Source organism: Oryza sativa, chromosome 4 (genome assembly GCF_034140825.1).
Source record: "Oryza sativa Japonica Group chromosome 4, ASM3414082v1".
NCBI lineage: Eukaryota > Viridiplantae > Streptophyta > Magnoliopsida > Poales > Poaceae > Oryza > Oryza sativa.
This window is the reverse complement of record NC_089038.1, coordinates 10221077-10243530: the sequence shown is the minus strand read 5'-3', so window position 1 is coordinate 10243530 and position 22454 is coordinate 10221077. Positions and strand designations below refer to the sequence as shown.

The window sequence follows — 22454 nt, the reverse complement described above, 5'->3', positions numbered from 1 at the left end:
ATATTTTTTCCGTGATTAGTCCCACACTATTCATTAATGATAATAATTGATGGTGATAATTTGTTAGCTCTTGTTATGAAGTTTAGATATGTGAAACTGGGATTGGTTGTTCAGAGATGGTTGGGCCTGTGCAGCATTGATATGTTGTTAAGTGCTGATTAATTACTATACTATTTTACTACTCTCAAATATTTGCTAAATGTTGCTTTTGCAAATGAACCATATATTATGACATACTTTATTATCCCTGTCCACTTGCATATTTGTTATGTGGCTTGCTAAGTTTTCCATGTACTCATCTTGTAATAATCATCAACTTCATTTGGAGAAAAAAAGGATCCAGAAGAAGAAGACCTTTGGCCTAGATCCTAGTTAAGCTGCAAGTGGAAGTGGAGTTGAAGTTTCGCTAGATTTTCTTTTCTGCTGCAGTTTTCTTCATTGTGAGGACTAAGTGCCTCTTCAGTAAGTATTTATCATATTAGTTTATTTAGTATTTTATATTCAAATTGTCGATTTGTGTACCTCGGTTGATTTCTGAACGAGGATTTAATGCACAAATTAGTTTGAAAATTACTTGTGAATTTTCGGGTGTGACATTCACGAATCCAAACTCGATGTCACGATGAGGGACATAAAATGAACTTTTTCCTTCCAAAAAATAGGAAAAAGTACACAGAAGGTCCCTCATCTTGTCACCAAATTACAAAATCGCTTCTCAAACGAAAAACCAGATATATAGCATCCTCAACTTACAAAACCGGATCACTTTAGGTCCTTAGGCGGTTTTGTTCTCGGTGTTGTCCAACGTGGTAGCTGAGCTAGCGTAGAACCCACGTAAGCCTCACATGTCAGCAACAACTTCCCCTCGCTCACCTCCTCTCTTCAAGTGCATGGCCGGCGTCCTCCCCTTCGAGGAGCACAACCGATGGGGGAGGAGTGTGGGCTAAGGTTGGTGGCGTGGATGAGTGAGAAGGCCCCGTCGTCGCACTGCTGAGGCACCGCCTCGCCACCAATGTGAAGGCGAGCTGGATATTGTAACGCCGCGCTTTTTGCGAGACGTTAAAAACTAATTCGGCAAAACCCTATCTGTGAAAATTTCTTTCTTTGAGTGGGAGTCTAAGTCGTGCCATGGATATCAATTCAAATTCCATTGTTCCCTCTCCTTGACATAAAAAAACAACCTCATCAAATTCCCTTTCCAAATCAAGCTTCCGAAATCAAACTCCGACGTCCAATCTATCCCTTCGAATCCTCGCTAAACAACTTGTCTCGATTCCACAAAAATATCCAAATTTCCCCCTTTTGATCTCTTCCAAATGCCCAATTCAATTTCAAATTCCAAATTCCAATCCAAATCCTCTCCAAACCAAACCCCTTCGGCAAAAGTCTAAAAATCCTCCCTCTTCCCTGTGGGCCAAATCTCCCCCGGCCCATTCCTCCCTCTGCCCGTCTCCTTCCCCCACCTCGCGTGCCTCACACTTGCGCCGCTCTGAGCAAGAGAATGAGCGCTCGCTCTCTCTCTCTCTCTATCTCTTCCTCCTCTCTACTCTCTCGCTTCCCGGGGAAATTTAACTATTTGCCACTCTTATGAGTGCCAACTCTCCATATGCCACTATTAGATTTGGTATAACATATCTGCCACTAGAGAGAGATTACGCCCTAATTTTTTGCCACTTTTGTTGAGTTGGAGCACCACATCAGCATGCCAGCATGGACCAGCCTAGTGAAATGACAATTTTACCCCTCCATTCGCAAGTGGTTAATAGCCAACATAATACAATTAAATTAACTACACACATGAATAAATGATAAAACATAATAACTTGAGAACAACTTTGTTCTCAACACATAACATACTGCATCATTAACACACATGCACAACAAAAATCAATTTTTATCCTAGAATAACTTCTTCATCGTTAGAAATAGTACTACCAAGTTCATAACCACTATCAAGTTCAGAGTTACTGTGAAGGCCATACATAACAAGTTTCATGCCATTACGCAAGGCCATACATCATTACAAAAGCACAATAATAGAAATAGCAACATCAGGCCATACACTTAAGTTCGTTAGGCCATACACTTAAGATATTCACACCACATAGCAAAATATGCCATACCAAAGTGCACATATCATCGCACATGACTTGCAATTAGTTTTTCCAAAATATCATGCCATAGTAGACCACAAATAACCAATTTCACTAGCAGGTTGACAAATTTCAATCCAAAAGTCTAGGTGGTGTTGCACTTTTCTTCTTGCTTGCGAGCTTCTTTCTGGGTGTAAGCTTCTTGGGTGGCTCCACTATAGCTGGAGCTACTTGAGAGCTTTGGTCAAGCTCCAATGCGAACCTCCTGGTGTTTGTGATGGTGTAAATAATAAAAGAAGTTTAGTTCAGTGCATAATAAGTAATGAAAGCTAGAGAACAATGAAAAGAGCATAATGGTGCTTACCTCCTTGTGACTGGTCCAGGGCTGCTGCTTGTTTGTGATGGCTGCACTTGAGAGCTTTGGTCAAGCTCCAATGCCAACCTCCTGGTGTTTGTGATGGTGTAAATAATAAAAGAAGTTTAGTTCAGTGCATAATAAGTAATGATAAGTAATGAAAGCCGGAGAAAAATGAAAAGAGCATAATGGTGCTTACCTCCTAGTGACTGGTCCAGGGCTGCTTGTTTGTGATGGCTGCACTTGTGTTTCTGCAGCTCCTTCTCTAGCTGCAACTGCTCTTGTTCTTGGTGTAGTTACTTGTTCATCACTAACACCCTTTGATTTCTTCCTTCCCACCTTTGTTGTTGTTTTCTTGTTCCTCTTCCTGCCAAAAGAAAAACAGTTAGCATATAACAGCAAGAAAATGAATAATAATTGAGATGAAAATGCAGCACACCTCTTTTTGTGCCAGTTAGTTCACATCTAGCACTTCCCTTCCAGTGTCCAAAGACACCACATTCTGGGCACTTAATTTGCCTTGTAGCCTTCCCCTTGCCCTTCTCAAGAGCAGATGGCATCCTATTCTTTCTTTGCCTACCCACTTTTCTTTTCTTGGATGTCACACCCGGAAATTCACTAGTAATTTCCGAACTTATTTGTGCATAAAACCCTCGTCCAGGAATTAGCCGAGGTACACAAACTGATAATTTAATATACAAATCCATCATAATAACATCATTACATACTTACAAAAGAAAAGAAAACAGCAGCGGAATTAACGGTCTAGCGATGGCTTCAGCTCCACTCCCACAGGCAGCTAAACTGGAGTATAAGCCAAACGTCTTATCCTTCTGGATCCTTTTTCTTCAACTGAGGTTGATTGATTATTGCAAGGTGAGCATATGACATACTCAACAAGCCACACATCAAATATGCAAGTGTACAAGGATACCAAAGGATGGCATAATATAGGCTCATTTGCAAAAGCAGCATTTAGCAAATATTTAAGAATAGTAAAACAGTATAGTAATTAATCATCAATTTTAATCAACACTGAACAGCCCACCCATGCTGCTCAGGCCCAACCATTCTGAACAACCATACCCGGCTGTACAGATCTAACTCCAAACCAGGAGCTAAGCAAATTATTACCAGTTATAGCATCAATAATTATTGTGAGAGGTGTGAGACTAATCACGAAAAACATTGCTCAACCCGCCTATGACCGCGGGCACGGCTATTCGAATAGTTTTACTCTGGCCAGAGATGTACCACTGTACCCACAAGACACAGCCTCAACATCATGTCTACCATGCGTCGCGATACTGGAAAGTACCCGAATAGAGGCTGTGACAATACCCTCTGCACAACACAACTCACCACAGTGCACCATTTCTGGATCATAATCACCCCCTCTAAAAATATAACTAGAGGCATGGACTCCCCAGCGACCCCCACGAACTTCTCGCCGCTTCTCAGTCTGGTGCCCCGCAATGAATCATGCTATACAAAAGGTAAAGCCGTTGCCCACGCTGGCTTGTGGTTGGTACGGTTAATGTCTCACAACAGTGGCTCGCGAACTGGTCCTTAATTGTCATGAGCACGACCTTCAAAACCATGTGCTCACAACCCACCATTGTCAAATTTTAATTATCAATTAATTATCATAACACGATTAACCATCGTGAGCTACCATTAAACATAACCATAAATAACAATGTAGTATAATTCATCCCATTAATGAGCTCATGTTTCTAAGCATGGCTAAGCAATTATATATATATAGCTTTTAGCTAAACCAAACCAATATATAAGGTTCAAGCTAATCAATTTATTACCTAAGGTATCAAGGAATAGGGTATTCAATGCAAATTGGCCATAACAAAGGAATAAGTTCACACCACCCGGTGACATTCGAAAATAAATGCACAGTTGAAATAAATAGAGAATTTAAATAAAGGATAACATGCTCAAAGGATTGTGTTTGGGATCTGCGTGACTTGCCTTACAATAATCGGTCTTTAATTATTCTTCTTGAACACTTCCGACGCACTCACGAACCTTTGCAATGACGAAAACGACAAGCTAACACGCAAAACGATGAAAAAAACTAATAAAAACCAAATAAACAGTACATAAAAGTAAACGAACATGTAGATCATGATTTTAGATGAATTTAGAGACTTGAACGGCTTCATTCCGAGTTCATATCAATTAGTTATGAATTTTACAAGATTAAATTGATTTTAGCCTTATACAGAAAAGGATTAACGATGTCACGACGACATCACTGCCGGCGATGGAGAGAGATGGCTAGCGCGGGGAGAGGCGGCTAGGGCACGGGAACTCGAGCTAGGGGATGGAAACGAAAGAGGAGGGCTTGGGGTTCTATTTATAGGGAAAGCTGGAGGAGATCGGCTCGGACCCGAGAGGATTTGGCGGCGGATTGGTTAAGGTTCGCCGGTTTGGGATAAAGTTTATCCGGCCGATTTGAACTCGAATCAAAGGATAAAATCCAATTCCTTAGGAGAAAAGGAAGAGGAAGATAGGAGGAATATTTCCCCTCAACTAATTGGACATGGGGTCGCTCAGGTGCGACGGATTTGGCGGAAAATGGCACCGGATCGGGAAGAACAGGGGCTCTGGACGGCTGGCTCGAGGTTGAAGATGCCACTGTAGCGATAGGGAGATCAAACAGACTTCCGGCTGGGCTTCTTGATGGCCGGATTGAAGGAAGGATAGAAACTGGACTTCGGGAAAGAGAGGGAGATGGGCTGAGGATGACAGATAGACTTTTCTAGTTTCAGCCCGAAAAGGAAAAGGGGAATTTCAATTACTTTTCCAATTAAATTAATCACTGAAATGATCTTTGAATTGGTAAAAATACTTCCAATGCTCAAATAATTTCACGAAAAATCCTGAAAATACTTGGACACTCAAAGTACTTAACAATATTATAATCAGACCATTTAATGATTAATTTAATATGTGGATAATTACTAAAAGGTTGTTTGTATTATTAAAATTAAGAATTGAGCTCCGAAAAATCAAAGAAAATTCCAGAGAGTATAATTAACTATGGCGAATGTCATGCCCAGAAATTCACGAACTAGAATTTCTACGATAAATGTGCATTAAATCCCTGTCCAGGACCAGCCAAGGTACACAAACGACAATTATTAACATACAGATCTACATCTTACAAAAATATAAAAGATTACAAATGCAGCGGAAAGATCGAACGAGCTAGACTTGGACGCTTGACTTTTACAGCGGGGCGACTCCACACCACAGGCAATCCTTGACGGCAGCGACGAAACCAACTTCGACAAGACACCTCCCACTAGGAAGATCTTCAGCTCTGGTGTGGGGGGAAAGAGAGTAAGACTGAGTACTACCCACTGTACTCAGCAAGTCATACCGGAAGAGGAGGTATGATGCAGGATATAACTAAAGGAGGCTAAGGGTTCATTTGCATAAAGCAGGCATTTAAAAGCAGAAGTGGAAAGCAGTAAAACAGTTGTAGTAATTAATCAATATTAACCAATCACTGTCCAACGCTACACCACGTTGCAACAGGCCCAACCAACCACCTGAACTACACCAGTTCATTAAGCTAAACTAGGGGTGAGACTAATCACGGTGAATCTGGTTGATCGCCCATAACCGCGGGCACGGCTATTCGAATAGTTTTACTCTGGCCAGAGGTGTACAACTGTACCCACAAGACACGATTCCACACATGTCGCCATGCCCCGAAGTATCACCATGATACTGCAAAGGGGGAAATCGTGACAAGACCCTCCGCATAACCCTCCCCTAACCATCCACACCATGCTAAGGTTTCACCCCCACCCCCAACGGGCAGTGGGCGGTCCCTTCTTGCACCGCGGTGAATCCGGCAGCTGGACAATCGGACACCCTGGCCGACCCAACTCCATCACGCCCACCCTCCCCACCGGTGCCTAGGAAAGGGTCGAGCTATACTTCAGATCAAGCAGTTACCCACTCCCGCTTGTGGTAAGCACGATAAGTCTCCCAGGGTTTTCCGTGAACCGGTCCTTAACTGCCATGGGTGTTTCAGTGTATTTTAATTAACTAACACCATTGCGGTGGTACAAATCCAAAGCTATGCTAATAGTCAAAATCTATGTAATAATGTGATCCCCATTTGTGTACTAGTTAAACTAAGTATGGCTAAGCATTTCCTAAACCAACATCTAATCATTTTGATACCCAAGTTATCAATGGCATACGGTAAACAATATATGGCTGAGTAAGGGGACCCCTCCCACATGACATTGTAAAAGAATGCAACATTTAATAGAAATACGGGATATTTGTAAATTGGGTACAATATGATCAATTGTAATGCATGACTTGCCTTGCTCTCGCACTGATGAGACCTCAGCAAACGTCTTCGAGAAACCGTGGATCGACGAAACCGCCGAAATCTACGCGACAAACAAAGCACACAAGCAAAACATGCTATAAGACTACTGAAACAGGAAACAAAACCATTTTTAATGGATTCTAGGGATTTTTATGAATTTACTGACACTTGAATGGACTTAAACGGAGCTCGGATGAATTAGTTATGAATTTTAGAAGATAAACTGTGTTTTTCCTAATAAAGAAACAGTCCTTAATTAATTTATTGCGCAATATTGCCCAGGGCTGACATCAGCGAAAGGGGGAGGAGGTGGCACCGGCTAGTGGTGGCCCCACTGGGCAGTGGCTCAAGGGGAGGGGCAGACGCCCGGTCGGCTTGGCTCGGCTTCAAACCGGTCGGCCGGTGAGGCGATGCGGCGGCGGCAATCGGCCACCGACGGCGGCGACCGGCGAGAAGACGACGGCGGCCGGTGACGCGGCGGTGCGACGGCGAAGCGCCGAACGGCGACGGCGGCGCGGCTCGGCGCTAGGAGGGAGAGGAAGGGGAAAAACAGGGAAGGGGGTGCCTCACCGGGGTTCGGCCGGCGCGGGAGGAAGTGACGACGAACGGCGACGGCGAGCGACCGGAGAGCGACGGCGAATGGCGACCGAGCTCCGGGACACCCTAAGAGAGGAAAAGAGAGAGGTTAGAGTGAGAGAGGGAGTCCACGGCGAGCGAAAGCATAGCCGAAGGCGGCGGTAATGGTGGAACCTCACAAGAGCGCGGGGAGAAGTGGGCTCCGGTGGCGGAACTCGACGGAGGGGAGGTGGACGAGGTGGACCTCGGCCGCGCGAACCCGACGGCGGCGGCACTAGCGGCTGCTAGAGGCGGCCGGAGTAGTGGAAGAGGCGGCGGCGGCGGGTGGGTGTACGGTGCGGGAGCGGTGGAGAGCTCTGGAGAGGCCGGCGAGTGAGGGAAACGAGAGAGGGGTTGTGGCGAAGCTTTATACTGGCTCGGGAGGGGCGGACACGACCGGGAAACCCCCCCGATTTGGCCAGTGACATGGTGGAGTGGGGAGAGAGAGTTGGGGACGGGATTCAAATCGAATCCCGCCCATTTTTGGGCGCGCGCGAGAGCGGGAAGTGGTGGGGGAGGGGCGGCGACATGGGCGCAGGTCGCGGAGTGGGGCGGAGTGGGCGCGGGAGACACGGACGGCGACGTGGGAGCGGCGGTTGCCGGCCAGGCGCAGTCGGCTGGAGGAAGGGGATGACCCCGATAGGTGGGCCCCACCTGTCGGCGTCCCCGAGAGGAGGAAGGGCGGCGCGGTTTGGGCCACGGCCTCGGGCCGGCCCAGCAAGGAGGGCGCGCGGGAGGGAGGTTGGGCCGACGGCCCAACAAAGAAAAAGAAGGGAATGAAATGGAGAAAAAGGAAAAAGATTTTCCTGGGATTAAATATTGTGGTTAATGAATTTTAATTGGTTAAAATTACTTATAGGGCTCTGAAAATTCCACTAAAAATCCTATTAATCAATTGTGACATGTGGAACCCAAGAAAAATCCCACAATGCCATTTTCAATTATTGAATGCATTTATTAATTAGGGAATTAGCTCTAGGTTAATTAAACAATTTCTTCGGGCAATTTGTTTAACCATTTTTTCAAAAGCAAGAAAAAGAGGGAAACTTCAGGGCATGGCAAACCTACCCCCCTTAAACGGAATCTCGACCCCGAGATTCGGAAGAGCTGGCGAAGAGGTGCGGATGGGCGGCCTTCAATTCATCTTCTCTTTCCCAAGTGGCCTCTTCCTCTGAGTGGTGGCTCCACTGAACTTTGCAGAATCTGATTACCTTGTTTCTGGTCCTTATCTCGTTGGTTTCAAGGATACGGTCGGCTTCTCCACATACGTCAGATCTTCCTGAATTTCGATGTGATCCGGACTTGCCTGTTCCTCAGGAACTCTCAAACATTTCTTCAACTGAGAGACGTGGAACACATTATGAATGCCAAGCATGTTGGAGGGGAGCTCAAGCTGGTAAGCAACTTCACCCCTGCGTTCCGAAATCCGATATGGTCCCACAAAGCGTGGTGCCAACTTTCCTTTGGTTTGGAAGCGATGTACTCCCTTGAGCGGAGTGACACGGAGATACACATAATCCCCTGCTTCGAAAACGAGCTCCCTTCGGCGGTTGTCTGCATAGCTTTTCTGTCGAGATTGCGCGATTCTCAATCTTTCCCTGACAGCTCTGACTTTCTCTTCTACCTCATTTAAAACTTAAATACCAAACAACTAGCGTTCCCCTGTCTAATCCTAGAAGAGCGGAGTACGACACCTCCGTCCATACAGTGCTTCAAACGGTGCCATTTGCAGACTAGCCTGGTATCTGTTGTTGTAAGAGAACTCGGCATATGGCAAGCTTTTGTCCCATGCTCCACCAAAGTCAAGCACATAGGCTCTCAACATATCCTCCAATATTTGATTAACTTGCTCAGTCTGGCCATCAGTTTGCGGATGGAAGGCTATGCTGAAGTTCAGACGGGTTCCCAATTCTTCTTGCAATTTCTGCCAGAACTTTGAAGTGAATTGGCTCCCTCATTCAGACACGATCTTCTTAGGTACCCCATGTAGACACATAATTCTTGCCAAATAAAGCTCCACTAACTTCTTCCCTGAGTAGGTAGTATGCACCGGAATGAAGTGAGCCACTTTGGTGAGCCGATCAACGACTACCCAAATAGAATCGTGCCCCGATGACGTCCTGGGCAAACCCGTAATGAAATCCATTCCGATTTCTTCCCATTTCCATTCTGGAATCTGAAGGGGTTGTAGCAAACCTGCTGGCCTTTGGTGCTCTGCCTTTACTCGCTGACAGACATCACAGAGTGCGACAAATTCAGCTATTTCCCTTCTCATACTGACCCACCAGAATTTTTCTTTAAGGTCTTGGTACATTTTAGTACTGCCGGGATGAATTGAATATTGAGTTTGATGAGCCTCTGTGAGTATCAGGTCTTTTAATTCCTTGTTTTCAGGTACACACAATCTTTCTCCCATCCAGATTGTTCCTTGTTCGTCCTCAACAAAACCTCAGGCTTTTCCAACTCTCATGTTCTTTTCGAGCTCTGCTATTTCAGGATCACTTGTTTGAGCTATGCGAACCTGCTCCACCAGTGTGGGTTGTGCCTCTAGGGCAGCCACGAATCCGTGCTCAACTATACCAAGGTTTAGATGTTCCAAATCACGTTGAACCTCACAGCATAGTTCCTCTACCCATGCGACGTTGCAGTAACTCTTCCTGCTCAAGGCATTTACAACCACATTAGCCTTGCCGGGATGGTAGTGTATTCCTATATCATAATCTTTGATTAGCTCCAACCATCTTCGCTGTCGGAGATTCAGATCAGGTTGAGTGAATATGTACTTTAGACTTTTGTGGTCCGTATATACCTCACAATGATTACCAATGAGATAGTGCCGCCAGATCTTTAAAGCATGAACAACTGCGGCCAATTCCAGATCATGGGTCGGGTAGTTGCCTTCATGAGGATGCAACTAACGTGAAGCATAAGCAACCACTTTGCCATCTTGCATCAACACACACCCCATCCCTTGGCAGAATGCATCCCAATATACCTGGAAATCTTTCGCCTGATCTGGCAAAATTAAAACTGGTGTAGATACCAACCGTCGCTTGAGTTCTTCAAAACTTCTATTGCATTCAGCAGACTAGACAAACTTTTCTTCCTTCTTCAATAGCTGTGTCATTGGCTTCGCAATTTTAGAGAAGTTCTCAATGAACCGGCGGTAATAGCCCGCTAGCCTTAGAAAACTCCGAATCTGAGTGACTGTCTTTGGTGGGGTCCACTTGGTGACTGACTCCACATTTGCTGGATCCACAGCTACCCCTTGAGCATTCACGATGTGACCGAGAAACTGAACTTCCTTAAGCCAGAAGTCACACTTGCTGAACTTGGCATATAGCTGGTGCTCTTTTAACTTTTCAAGTACCAACCGAAGATGCTACTCATGTTCTTCCTCGGACTTGGAGTAAATCAGTATATCGTCGATGAAAACCACGACAAACTTGTCCAGAAATTTCATAAACACCTTGTTCATCAAATTCATGAAGAAGGCAGGTGCACTAGTGGGTCCGAAAGACATAACTGTGCATTCGAACAACCCATAACGAGTGATGAATGCTATCTTTGGAATATCCTCTTCACGGATCCTCAACTGGTGATAGCCTGATCGCAGGTCTATCTTATAGAACACAGTAGCTCCTTTCAACTGATCAAACAGATCATCGATCCTTGGCAAAGGGTACTTGTTCTTAATAGTAACCTCATTGAGTGCGCGGTAGTCGACACACATCCTCTTGGTTTTGTCTTTCTTTTCCACAAAAATTACCGGAGCACCCCAAGGCGACGTGCTCGGGCGAATGTATCCCTTCGGTAGCTGTTCATCAACTTGCTTCTTGACTTCTGCCAACTCGTTGGCTCCCATTCTGTACGGCCTCTTATGGATCGGTGCAGTTCCCGGTGCCAAGTCAATTCGGAACTCGATATCCCTTTTTGGTGGCATTGTGGTCAGATCCTCCGGAAAAACCTCTGGATACTCTCTGACTATGGGAATATCCTCCAACTTCTTAGTGGTTTTCTCCACTGCTACCTCTTGTTCTTCACCTGTGGCCTGGTTCAGACTGATCCCTGGCTTCTACGGTACTGGAGACTAGAAGGTTACCACTTCTCCCTTCGCACTGGTCAACTTAATGGTGCGGCTAGCGCAATCAATCACTCCTCTGTGCCTTGTCAGCCAATCCATTCCAAGTATGACATCTAGGTCCTTGGATTCGAGAAGAATGAGGTTGGCTGGAAAAATCACCACTTGAATTTCAACTGTCGCTGATGGGCAGTAGTGAGTTGTGGTCATGCCACCTCCAGGAGTATGAACTCGCATTGGTATCTTAAGCTTCACTAAAGATAACCCATGTGCACCAGCAAAACGCTTGGAAATGAAGGAATGAGTTACACCAGAATCAAACAATATTACTGCCGGTGTCGAGTTGACGGGAAATGTGCCCAATATAACCTCTGGTGCTCACTGCGCCTCCTCTACAGATGCATGATTGACACGGGCCTGAATGAACTTGAGTCCGGCATGTCTTGGCTTCGGGCACGTACCAACCATGTGTCCGGGCTCGTTACAATTGAAGCAGAGTTCGGGCCTTTCTCCAAACTCCTTGGGCTGTTCTGGCTGGGCTGGCAGAGCTGGCTGAACTGATTGAGCTGGAATCATTAGTGGACTTGGAGTCGGATTGAGGCTGTGCTGCTCACTGTTGCTGTGACTGCCACTGTTGTTGATACCGTTGAAATTTCCCAGGTGGTAAGGACGATGCTGCCGGATAATCATGGTGGAAGGTCCACCCTAATGTCCCATCATGAAGCGAGGCTTCTGACTGATCCCCTGGGAAGTACTGAGCTGAGCTGCCTTCCTCTTACGGTTCATTTTGTTGCACTGCTCCTCTTGACGGATAGCCTTGTCCACCAGCTTCTCAAAGTCCTCATAATCCTTGGAGATCAGCTGGTTGGTCAATTCATCATCAAGACCAAACAAAAACTTCTCCTGCCTCTCGGCATCAGTGCGCACGTCCTCAGGAGCGTAGCGCGCGAGGCGGTTGAACTCATGCAGATACTCTATAACTGTTCTGGTTCCTTGTTGCAGAGAACGGAACTCTCTCTTCTTTTGTGCTATGATTCCCTCGGGAACCTGTGCCTTATTAAAACTCTGACAAAACTCTGACCAAGTAACTTCCGTCCTAGCTGGACGGGTCACCATGTAGTTGTCCCACCAAACAGAAGCGGGACCTTGCAGCTGGTGTGTAGCAAAAGCAACCTTCTCCTGATCGTTGCATTGCAAAAGATTCAACTTCTTCTCAATCGCATGGAGCCAATCGTTGGCCTCGATTGGGTTGGTGGTGCTTGAGAAAGTGGGTGGCTTGATACGGAGAAACTCTAGCAGTTTGGACTGGGATGGTGGAAGACCAAACCGCAGGTTCTGCTGCTGCTGCTGCTGTGCTTGTTGCTGCACCTGTTGCAACACCTGATGGTACCGTTGCTACATCTGTTGCATCATCATTGTCATCATCTGAGTCTGATTGTCCAACACCTGAGTGATCGTTGGGTTCTCATGCGGTGGAGATGAATTGTCGTTAGATGTATCGCTGGCACGTGCTAAACTGATATGCTCTTCACTGCCACTGACGTTGGTGAAGTCACGAGAACCATTCCTTGTCTTCACCATCTAAAGGGGGATAGGTAGAAATATGAGAAATGGAGGAAAAACAGGGGGCTTAGAAACTAATCTTTCTTATAAATTAAAGTGCAATTATCTTTATCTTCATTAAAACACTGAAAAGGAAGCAAACAACTTCTAATTGAGGCAGCCATACCACTGACATATGATATCGACCGCCGACTAACCCATAAGCAACAAACCTAAGCACGGAAACTAGCAAGCAAACAAAACTAAGAAGACGATAAAGCTAAGGGCGGCGACTCTGAAGCTCGGAGCAGTGCTTGCGATCGAGGGATAGGACTGATATCTAAAGTAGGCAAGGGATAGGAATCAATGCATGCTCAAATCCAAATTAAACAAAGCAACAAAAGACTCAAAAGAATAACCAAGCATGATGATTTTTATGCATAGAACATTTTTCATGAACCCAGATATAGACACTAATGCAACTGACTAAACAATAAATTAATGCATAAAATAGATGCATAGTTAAAATGATGCGCATAAAATTGCCCCATCAAACATAGACACGACTTAGTGCATATCACCCAATAGATTCCCGACTGACTATCGAATAAACTCCAAATAAAATTTCACTAAAACCCTAGACTGTCCCTAGTCGAGAAATCCAATTAAAGTAGCGATTAAAATATCTCCCAAAAATCACAGAACTAACACCAAAGGAATAAGTTCACACCACACGGTGACATTGGAAAATAAATGCACAGTTGAAATAAATAGAGAATTTAAATATATGATCAATATGCTCAAAGGATTGTGTTTGGGATCTGCGTGACTTGGCTTGCAATAATCGGTCTTCAATTAATCTTCTTGAACACTTCCGACGCACTCACGAACCTTCGCAACGACAGAAACGACAAGCTAACACGCAAAATGATGAAAAAAACTAATAAAAACCAAATAAACAGTACATAAAAGTAAACAAACATGTAGATCATGATTTTAGATGAATTTAGAGATTTAAACGGCCTCATTCCGAGTTCATATGAATTAGTTATGAATTTTACAAGATTAAACTGATTTTAGCCTTATACAGAAAAGGATTATCGATGTCATGACGACATCACTGCCGGCGATGGAGAGAGATGGCTAGCGCGGGGAGAGGCGGCTAGGGCACGGGAACTCGAGCTAGGGGATGGAAACGAAAGAGGAGGGCTTGGAGGTTCTATTTATAGGCAAAGCTGGAGGAAGATCGGCTCGGACCCGAGAGGATTTGGCGGCGGATTAGTTAAGGTTCGCCGGTTTGGGATAAAGTTTATCCGGCCGATTTGAACTCGAATCAAAGGGATAAAATCCAATTCCTTAGGAGAAAAGCAAGAGGAAGATAGGTGGAATATTTCCCCTCAACTAATTGGACATGGGGTCGCTCAGGTGCGATGGACATGGCGGAAAATGGCGCCGGATCGGGAAGAACAGGGGCTCTGGATGGCTGGCTGGAGGTTGAAGATGCCACTGTAGCGACAGGGAGGACAAACAGACTTCCGGCTGGGCTTCTTCTTGATGGCCGGATTGAAGGAAGGATAGAAACTGGACTTCGGGAAAGAGAGGGAGATGGGCTGAGGATGACAGATAGACTTTTCCAGTTTCAGCCCGAAAAGGAAAAGGGGAATTTTAATTAATTTTCCAATTAAATTAATCACTAAAATGATCTTTGAATTGTTAAAAATACTTCCAATGCTCAAATAATTTCAAGAAAAATCCTGAAAATACTTGGACACTCAAAGTACTTAACAATATTATAATCAGACCATTTAATGATTAATTTAATATGTGGATAATTACTAAAAGGTTCTTTGTATTATTAAAATTAAGAATTGAGCTCCGAAAAATCAAAAAAAAAAATCCAGAGAGTATAATTAACTATGGCGAATTTAATAAAAATTAAATCCAGCCATACTTTATATTTAGGAAATTTTATTTCCCACATTTAACTTTACTTGTAAATTAATGAACATTTAATATAAATTCTAATAATAATTTATTAAATAATTTATAAATCCTAAAACGAAAATCAAGATATGACATTGGACACAGGAGCAAGAAGCTTGAATTCTTTCTCAACTTGAGGCCATTGCTTCTTGTCTGTAATGTTAGGGATGGTTGATGCATATGCTGCTTGAAATCTGAGCACAGAGAAAGCCTTATCAACATATTTCTCCATATTTGGTTGCCTCACGGTTGTGATTACTGCCAATGCATGTTGGCAAGGTTTCTCAGTAACTTGCCATTCCCTGCAGGTGCAAGTGCACTTGTCAAGGTGCACCACATGCCTTGTTAGCTCCTCATCATTATGTATCTCTGTAACCTCAGCTTGGTAAGGATCACCCTTAGTGACCTTTAGATGGCCTAACCCCTTTGAGGCTGCATTCAACTGGTGAATCACCACAGGAAGAATCACTCCATTGAGGGCTGTAGAGATCCTACTCTTCTAAAAAAGAATCAAGGTTTTCTCCCTAATTGCATCAGCAAGAGCATCGATTGGCAAGTCCTTCAAACCTTTGATCCAAGCATTCCATGACTCTGCCATGTTATTGTTGATATATTCACACTTGCTCTGACATGAAAACTTGTTTCTAGCCCACAGTAGGTTGTGATGTTCGTCAAGCCATGGCTTGACATCTGAGCTATATTCAAACACTTCATCCATCCACATTTGATGCTTCTGAAGCATGTATGTCCTAGCTGCAGGCCACATCTTTTTCCCATACTAGTAGCATGTCCGTGGTAACGCTACGGTAATATTTATATTAAGCAACCAAAAGACAATATATAAAATGAGATTAATTTTAAGAAATAAAAAAATGCCAGATCAAGAGAAGTATAACACCAGCGTTCAAATCCAAGTTCTCTTTGCTACTCTTATATACATAATGAAAATTTTCATCTCGCAGCAGTCATGGTTCCTTGGCGACGCGGATTGACTAAATAATAAGAAAATGGATGCACAAAGACTAAATGAATCCTTTCCAAGATCAGGTGTTGGCTTATCTGAAACTGAAATCATGTAACCAAGAGATGTGAACTGGAATTGTCTTCTGTATGCCATTATTAAAAAAAGAAAAGAAAATTGTTGATGTCCAGCTAAACACATATATTGCCAACAGCTGCTGAACATCCATGAAAGCTTTTTCCTCAGACTTTGTGTAATATCAGTATCACAAAGAAAAAGATGCATGGGGTTGTAGTGTTATATGGAAAAATACAGCATCAAATCTATTGTAGCTAGATCAGCCACCCTCCTACATGAAAATACACTTTTATATTCGCATGGATGACTTGTACATATTTGAAAGGTTATCTAACCTGCGGAGATATTTCAGGACAGTAAAGTATAGCATTTGTAGATAAACATTCCATGTATTGTGAGATTAGTGTTTCAGTTATCTAATGAAATCAGAGAGATTCAAACAAAAGACCTGCCACCGGTAGTTGCAAACAGATGTAAAAGGATTATCCGTAAAAGAAAAGGTAGGCAAGTAGTAATTACAGTCACTTTATGATATTCAAATCTACCCAGAAATCTGTAATGACAGAACTATTTCCTAAAAATGATCAGTAGGCTGCATCTGTACACTTTGTAAGTCAATCTCAAATTGTCCTGAGCAATTTATACTTGTTAGACAAATGGTTCATGAGGAATTGAGGCACCAACAGCAGATGAATCGCAAACTCAGCATAGCAACAGCAGCAGAGGAAGCCAAACAGTTGTCCATCCCATGCAGTGGAATGAAATGCCCACATGAACAACGTTTCCATGTTAATCTATTTTTGTATGTCCTAGTATGATCGATCACTGTTGTCATTCTTTCAACTCCTAACCAACAAAAAAAAAATATAGAACTGTAGCTAACATAAAAGATCAGGTGATAGAGAAAATAAAAGACTTCCGCTCTCTGCATATATGTTACATTGTAGCATACACCAAAACACAAATCAGAAAATTCTTACTAAACAGTAAGATTTTCTTGTATGCTTCACTTTTCTAGAGTAAAATATTAGAAGTACATCAACAAACATCACTAATCCCATGCAGATTTCTGTTTCAAGTAACATGGATATTTTGAATGAATAAGCAGTCAAAATCATATATGCAGTTTATATAGGACACATACACAGCTTAACACAGTTCTCTTTTGCCTAAAAGTCCAAAGTAGAAAGAAAGTACACAAACTAAATCAACTTAACTCTCACATCAGAAAAGTTCTATCTATTACTTAACAGAGTGATAGGTGCACCAAAATTCCATCTATTACTATAATGCTTATGCGCATTTTCACAAGCACGTACAGTGCAAAGGGCTAATACAGTAACCTATTCAGGAGGATATATAGCAGAGCAATGTCTGCTCTGGGTCTCTGTGTTGCTACATTCGACCGCAGCATGTCCACATGGACAATGTCGACGCGTAAATCATTCGTTACCTGGCAATATAGATGACAGTTGTTTGGGCAGCACTGCAGCAGCAGATCCATATTCAAGGTGTGAAGTCATCCGTACACGGTGGCCGGACGTGGTCGTCAGTAATTCTAGGTGTGAAGTCATTCGTACAAGCGTGCAGGATCACCGCCGCCAATGTCCCCTCAGAGGATATCCTCTCCCTACAACGCCGGACGCGCGGACCGCAGAGTATCAGCCGCCGGGGCGCGAGGAGCCGAGGAGGATCTCCGTTGCCTAGATCATAGGCGGTCACGCAGAGTCGCGGATGATTGATGGCGTGGCTCGAGGTGGCGGCGGCGTGGATCGAGGAGGCGGCTGCGGTTGAGGGGAGCGACCGAGAGGAGGGTGAGAGAGAGAGAGAGAGAGAGAGAGAGAGAGAGGGGAGAGGGGTGCGTACGGAGGGGAGACGTGGGACGATCTCGAGCCATTGGATTCGATGATTCTGGATCGTCGGATTTGATGAATGAGGAGTGTAGGAGTGTAGTTGGTGAATTATAGGGTAGATATGTTCCCATGAAACAATTTATTCATATTCTCCATCAAGTGCCTAAAGCACTCTCTTTGTTCAGCCCATGGGAAAACTTTTTTTACAGCAGTTTCTAGGCCTTTGCAAGCATCAGTATGCACAACTAAATTCTCTACTGGCCCTATTGCATTACCTAATTGCTCCATGAACCAAACCCAATTATCTTTGGTCTCTGAATCAAAAAGACCAAAAGCCAATGGAAACATCCAATTATGCCCATCTATTGCATTGGCTGCAGGCATGTGTCCATTCCACATTCCATTGAGAGCAGTAGAATCTATACTAATGTATGGCCTACAGCCCTCTAAGAATCCATCTATGCAAGCTTTGAAAGCACAAAAGAATCTGTTAAAGTGAACCTTATCTCCAACTCTAACTATGTCAATCTCAACTACACTACCAGGGGATCTCATTTCTATCTCAGCCTTGAACCTATACAACCAATCAAATGAATCATCAAACTTTCCAAATAACTTATCTTTAGCCCTCTGCAAACCATACCACGTTGTCTGATAGCCTATGGTGGTCTTGTATGTCTCCTGTAGCTTACCTTGAAGTTCCTTTGCACCCATGTCTTTCTTCTTCTTCAAAAATGGAATAGCCCTTTCAGCCACCCAAGCTTGAGATGCCATCTTCCCAAGAACCCTGCTTCTTGAAGCACAGTGATGATCCTCCTCATTTATTTGGATCTGCACAAGCAAACCATATTAGCAACTTATTAGGTAAACAAAATCAATGCATACAGCATAATGTACAATTTAACAACAATTAAATAGTTAGTATAATACCCTGACACTTTTATCAGCCTGCGTCTTTGCTCTGATTTTCCATGGGCAACCATTTGCAGAACACTTTCCTCGAAATCTATCTGGATCAGATTTTTCAGTCTCAAGCTCAAACTCACTAACAATTGCATGCTGTTTCACTGCCATTCTGAACTCATTCATTGATGGATACTTTGTCCCTACTTCCATTGGTGGATCATCCCTATCCCAAACAAGTTCTGGGTCAGCAGGTACCTCATCACTAACTACAATGACTGCATCTATCATATCTTGTTGAATCTCAATTGGAATAACAGGGAGTGCAGCTTCTTCTTGTATTGCTGTTGCTGCTGCTCTCTCATCTGTATTTTTGAAACCCATTGCATCAAATAGTTCATCCTCATCCAACAATGCATGAGCATCACCATCTAAGCCATCCAAAATGATTGCCAACTTACTCCAGTCCACAAGAGCAGCTGAGTCTTCTACATTTGGTGCATGGTTACAAGTGTCACCAGTATCTTCTTCATTGGTCATTTGAACTGGAGAGCAAATATCAATTGAATCTGAATTTATCACACCACATCTAGCAATTGACTGACCAGTTGGTTTTGCACTTATCACACCACCTTCAGCAATTGATGGAACATCAAGATCTACACTTAAAACACTAGTGACAACTTGAGTTGTTGACTCAACTCGATCTACATAGCTTTCAGCAGTTTTGTATCCCTTTTTAGTAACCACTTCTACCCCAAGATATACCACTTTCTCTTTCCACCCAGACTGAAACCACTTCTCAAACTGTTCATTGTTGGTTACCTTCCATTCAGTCCCACTATCAAAGTCTAATCCCCACACTACAATTTCCTGGCTAGGGCCCCATATTACCTTGCTAGTCATATCATCACAGAATTTATCTAAACTATAACCTTTGCATTTATCAACCCACCAATCATGCTCTTGCTCTGACATTGATAGCAGTCCATACTCTAAGTTTGCTACATATGAAGCACATTTAACAACAACTCTAACAGCATTGCCAGGATCAATCCTGACAAAAAAAAATGGAGCCAGGATCAATTCTAACAGCATGCTGCACACCTCACACAAAGTCAAGAGAAGGGGAATAAAGAGAAGGGGAATGAATTTACCAAGGAGGACACTCCGAGGGCTTCATCACGACCAGATCCACTTCACCGCCACCAGCTATACGTCCCCGATGACCGGCCGATGCGTTGGCGTCGCGTGCAGGCGCGGGGGAGGGGAGGAGCTAGCGGGGGGACTCGCCCTGCCGCTGCCGGCTAGGGCTGGCGCGAGACGACATCGTGAGAGCCGGCCGCGACGCAGTGGCGTCAGGGCCGGCAGCGGGGCGGCCGCGTGAGGCTCCAGCCGGCCGCGACGGGACTCTGCTCTGCGTCGCGCAGTAGCGGCCTCGCCGGCCGGCCGGCGCGTGTGGGGTTCCAGGCGGCGGCGGCGGTAGGGTTCCAGGCGGCGGCACCGGTAGGGATCCAGGCGGCGGCGGAGGCGGCGGGGGTTTCAGGCGCGGCGGCAGCGGCGGGGGTTTCAGGCGCGGCGGCAGCGGCGGTAGGGTTTCACGGCGGGGGCGGTAGGGTTTGAGGAGCTGTGGTCGAGAGAGAGAGATGGATGCCGATGCGTTTCTGTTTCCCTCTGTTTTCTCGTTTCTACACAAGGGCACAAAGGTAATTTCGCCAGGCCAGTCCACGTTGGCATGCTAATGTGGCGCTCCAACTCAGCGAAAGTGGCAAAAAAATTAGGATGTAATCTCTCTCTAGTGGCAAATATGTTAGGCCAAATCTAATAGTGGCATATGGAGAGTTGGCACTCATAAGAGTGGCAAATAGTTAAATTTTCCCGCTTCTCAGTGCCAAATGTAATACCCCGTATATTAAAATATATTTAGGTTTTTTTAGTTTGGGTTGACTTGTTAAAATAAAGATGTTAATATAAATAAATAGATAAAAACTTTAGAAGTGGGCCAACATGAGAAGGCCCATAAACCCAGCCCATTAGTTCTCCCCTAAAACCTAGAGAGAGGGAACCGAATCCCACTTCCCCCCATAGTGCCGCCACCCCTCTCCCTGGCCGGCGTCTCCTTCCTCCCCTCCTCCTATGCTCGCATCTCTCCCCTCTACAGCAAATTGCTCTACCTAGATCTCTACCTTCATAGCTTGTATCAAGAAGCGTAGCAAAAAAAAAAGGGAATGAGGAGGAGGAGAGGAGTAAAAGGAGGGGTTAGATCGGAGTCTCCCTTATTCTCTCCTCACAAGTTCTCTAAAGAAACCCTAGGTGAGGCTTAGTATCAGTTGTTCTAGCATGGCTTTAGTGCTTTAATTCGTGGTTAGGGAAGGCTAGAGAAGGAGTTTGGGTAGTTGCGGTTTGGTTTGTTGCAGTTCTGCATGTGGGCAGATTTGTAGTGCTTCAGTGTTTCGATGTTTCGGGGCTATAAATGTTATTTTCTGCAAAATTGTATAAATAGGAAGTTGTAGATAATGTTTGGATATATCTTCTGACCAAAGGGCGCAATTTTAACTCAAGTGGTTTAGGAGATATAATGTTTTTTATTATGAGTGTTGTTTTTTGTCATAATCTGGATAGTAGTAGATTGAACCATTTTTGGAGGGGTTAAACAGTGGAATCAGCCACGCCGCCTATAGACAAAGTTGTAGAGGTTTTTCTTAGCTTTCCATACTGGTAAAGTACACCCTGATTGGGCGAGTAAAACTCTAGTTATGGTTGTTTTAGTGTGGTGAAATTCTGGACTGATTCTGAAGCCTGATTTCAAGCGCAAATTAGACCATTTAAATGGTTGAATAAAAATATGCATTCTACATCTAACTTGTAGGTATTGTTTTGTAGATTTTCAAAATGTATACATTTTCAGTCATAGCCTTTTCATATTTCAAGATATAAAGGTTTAAAGCAGCAGTCTGTGTATAGTCCAAGTGGCGTTCCTTGTTATTGAGTTTTGATGGGATGGAGCAGTAGGTTCACCTTTTTCATTGTTTTATATGCATGTTTGAATGTGTTTTCTGAGGTTTTATTTGTGATTAGGTGGTGGTCCATAAGATCGTGCATGATACCAATCCTTCGTTGAAGGCAAGTGCATGACGAACTAATTGTGTGATTCATAGATTATTTACTCTATCTGTTCATTTCCGAAATATTTCTATGTGATAAGTGATTACTTATGTTCAGATTATTGTTCACGATATTTACATTTTGAGTTCATATTATGTTTACGATGTTATTCTTGTTTCAATATTCCGTATTCTGGATCTGGTTAAATAATTCAAGTTCCATGCTTGACATGGATGTGTAATATGGTTTTAATTTGGTTCTTTGTTTCTTGTTTCAATTATTCAGGTGCCATGCGAGTCATGGATGTGCTATCTGGTTTTCTATTCATGATCCTGTGGGTAAGCGCTGATCGCGCTTACTCGGCTTTACCAGCAAATGCTAGGATGTATTCACTATTGTCCGGGATGGAAACTACTATTTCAATTCATGCCTGCCCGAGATGGGAACTACTTCCTCCGTTTCATAATGTAAGTCATTCTAGCCTTACCCATATGCATATAGATGTTAATG

At 43.9% G+C, this 22454-nt stretch overlaps 1 pseudogene; it reads right to left on the bottom strand.

Moving 5' to 3' along the window:
- Nucleotides 1–1891: 1891 nt before the first annotated feature.
- Nucleotides 1892–18762, bottom strand: LOC107280732 (uncharacterized; annotated as a pseudogene).
- Nucleotides 18763–22454: the final 3692 nt, after the last annotated feature.